A 3,596-nucleotide genomic window follows, 5' to 3' on the forward strand; every position below is an offset into this window, starting at 1 on the left:
CATAATTAATCGTCACCCTCATAATATTTAAGTTACAGCACAAAGGGCGAAATTCTGTAAGTTTACTGCGTTATAGCGATAAATGCGTGGAGTTAACGCAGTACAGTAGTTGAGTGGGTGATCCGCATCCTCCGTGTCCAAAAACATTTTTTTTTCGCCTTCGCGTTTCTAAAAAACTTGGGACTTACTTAGTAATTTAACAGAAGTACGTCCCGTAATATACGATGTTATGTATATACAGGGCTATTACAAATGATTGAAGCGATTTCATAAATTCACTGTAGCTCCATTCCTTGACATATGGTCACGACACACTACAGATAGGTAGAAAAACTCAAAGTTTTGTTCAGCTGAAGCCGCACTTCAGGTTTCTGCCGCCAGAGCGGTCGAGAGCGCAGTGAGACAAAATGGCGACAGGAGCCCAGAAAGCGTATGTCGTGCTTTAAATGCACTCACATCAGTCAGTCATAACAGTGCAACGACACTTCAGGACGAAGTTCAACAAAGATCCACCAACTGCTAACTCCATTCGGCGATGGTATGCGCAGTTTAAAGCTTCTGGATGCCTCTGTAAGGGGAAATCAACGGGTCGGCCTGCAGTGAGCGAAGAAACGGTTGAACACTTGCGGGCAAGTTTCACGCGTAGCCCGCGGAAGTCGACGAATAAAGCAACCAGGGAGCTAAACGTACCACAGCCGACAGTTTGGAAAATCTTACGGAAAAGGCTAAAGCAGAAGCCTTACCGTTTACAATTGCTACAAGCCCTGACACCCAATGACAAAATCAAACACTTTGAACTCTCGGCGCGGTTGCACCAGCTCATGGAAGAGGACGCGTTCAGTGATGAAGCAACATTTTTTCTTAATGGTGAAGTGAACAGACACAATATGCGAATCTGGGCGGTAGAGAATCCTCACGCATTCGTGCAGCAAATTCGAAATTCTCCAAAAGTTAACGTGTTTTGTGCCATTTCACGGTTTAAAGTTTACGGCCCCTTTTTCTTCTGCGAAAAAAACGTTACAGGACATGTGTATCTGGACATGCTGGAAAACTGGCTCATGCCACAACTGGAGACCGACAGCGTCGCCTTCATCTTTCAACAGGATGGTGCTCCACCGCACTTCCATCATGATGTTCAGCATTTCTTAAACAGGAGATTGGAAAACCGATGGATCAGTCGTGGTGGAGATCATGATCAGCAATTCATGTCATGGCCTCTACGCTCTCCCGACTTAACCCCATGCGATTTCTTTCTGTGGGGTTATGTGAAAGATTCAGTGTTTAAACCTCCTCTACCAAGAAACGTGCCAGAACTGCGAGCTCGCATCAACGATGCCTTCAAACTCATTGATGGGGACATGCTGTGCCGAGTGTGGGAAGAACTTGATTATCGGCTTGATGTCTGCCGAATCACTAAAGGGGCACATATCGAACATTTGTGAATGCCTAAAAAACCTTTTTGAGTGTTTGTATGTGTGTGCAAAGCATTGTGAAAATATCTCAAATAATAAAGTTATTGTAGAGCTGTGAAATCGCTTCAATCTTTTGTAATAACCCTGTATAAAAGTGCGCACTCTCTCTCTCTCTGTCTGTCCTGCAGAAGCGAGTTGTCAGACGCAAATGGAAATAAATATGCAAAACTTGTTGATAATATGGTAATGTCCGCTTCCGTAGTGCAGCGGGAGCGTTACCGCCTACGTAAAACAATTAGCTACTCACAATAAAAAGCACCGAAAAAAGTGACACATTTGCTATTTAGTCCCAGCCACCTATAAAGCATAAAAGAAAATTTACAAGTCAGTTCTTTTAGGAAACTTCTTTCCCATAGAATAACGTCTTCAATTAAAGGACATGTTTAACCACCTATATTACGTTTATCGTCATTTTATTAGAACGAATTTTACCAGCGTTGATGCATTTTTGACATGTCCTCAGTGGGCTGGTGTTTTGAAACAACATTTTTTGTAGGACGTACAATAAATTAGCTGCTGCTTTGATTCGTCTGCTACATTGGCTAACCAGCCTTTCTAATTACAGATCAATTCCTGAAACTAATCTACGGAGTATCTGAAAATAAACTTACGTTATTGATACGCCTTAATGAAACTGTAGAATATACAGCGGTACATTATAAGATTCAGTGATGGATGGCTTCAGCTTCTTTTCCCCCCGTAAATCAGCAACTCGTCACTTTCGGGGTTGATGGCATCGTGTTAGGAAAAATGGTTAGTACAACTTTTTCCGTAAGTTTCGTACTAAATTCTGTTACGAGCTGTTTCTTTTATGTCACAGTTACAGCTTTAATGGTTAACAGTTTTTCGTAAATGCGGTTTTGGAGATAGAATAGCGTTTTATTGCAATGAGCCAAGTTATACAAATCTGTTTTTATATAATAACGGTATTTTCATATTTTTAAATACTAATGTAAAAGAATCGTCATGCCTCAGTACTAGGGCAAGATATTCGCCTCCAAAGCGTGATTAACGCATAGAAGTGCAGTGGCGCTCGACTTGGAGATAAGCTGGTTCATATCCTGGTGGGGGATGGAATTTTCACTACCAGTACCTTGCAGTAAGGGAAAGAGGAGTCGTGACGTTAAGTTCCTGATCGCCAGATTCTGCGTCAGTGTCCTGGTTTAAATACAAAAACCTTTCTGCTTCGTCTCATGTAGTGAGAGCATGGGACACTGTTGAAGAGGCCATTAAGCTTGGCGACCCCCTTGCTGCTATCCGAGAACAGTAGGTTGTGTGCCGGGACCGGGTTTCATCCTCTCCCTTCTCTCGTCATCATCGTTCAACACAAACATAATAATACACTATGCATGCATCCATTACACTCACCTACACTCCACAACTGCGCATACGACACAACTCTCTCATGCCCACAAGAAAAGTGACCAATGTGCGCGGAGGAAGAAAATCCTTTTCCAGTTAGTGGCTGACCCAGCCCTTGGCACTGTAAAGAGTGGGTCATAACTCTCCATTACATAAAACAATATATCCAACTTAAAGCTATTCTTTCCATTGTGTTGTTGTTGTTGTTGTGGTCTTCAGTCCAGAGACAGGTTTTATGCAGCTCTCCACGCTACTCTATCCTGTGCAAGTTTCTTCATCTCCCAGTACCTACTGCAACCTACATCCTTCTGAATCTGCTTCGTGTATTCATCTCTTGGTCACCCTCTACGATTTTTACCCTCCAATACTAAATTGGTGATCCCTTGATGCCTCAGAACATGTCCTACCAACCGATCCCTTCTTCTAGTCAAGTTGGGCCACAATTTTCTCTTCTCTCCAATTCTATTCGATACCTCCTCATTAGTTATGTGATCCACCCATCTAATCTTCAACATCCTTCTGTCGCACCACATTTCGAAAGCTTCTATTCTCTTCTTGTCTACACTATTTATCGTCCACATTTCACTTCCATACATGGCTACACTCCATACAAATACTTTCAAAAACGACTTCCTGATACTTAAATCTATACTCGATGTTAACAAATTTCTCTTCTTCAGAAATGCTTTCCTTGCCATTGCCAGTCGACATATTATATCCTCTCCATTTCGACCTTCATCAGTTATTTTGCTCCCCAAATAG

Source organism: Schistocerca americana, chromosome 1 (genome assembly GCF_021461395.2).
Source record: "Schistocerca americana isolate TAMUIC-IGC-003095 chromosome 1, iqSchAmer2.1, whole genome shotgun sequence".
In the NCBI taxonomy this organism is placed as follows: domain Eukaryota; kingdom Metazoa; phylum Arthropoda; class Insecta; order Orthoptera; family Acrididae; genus Schistocerca; species Schistocerca americana.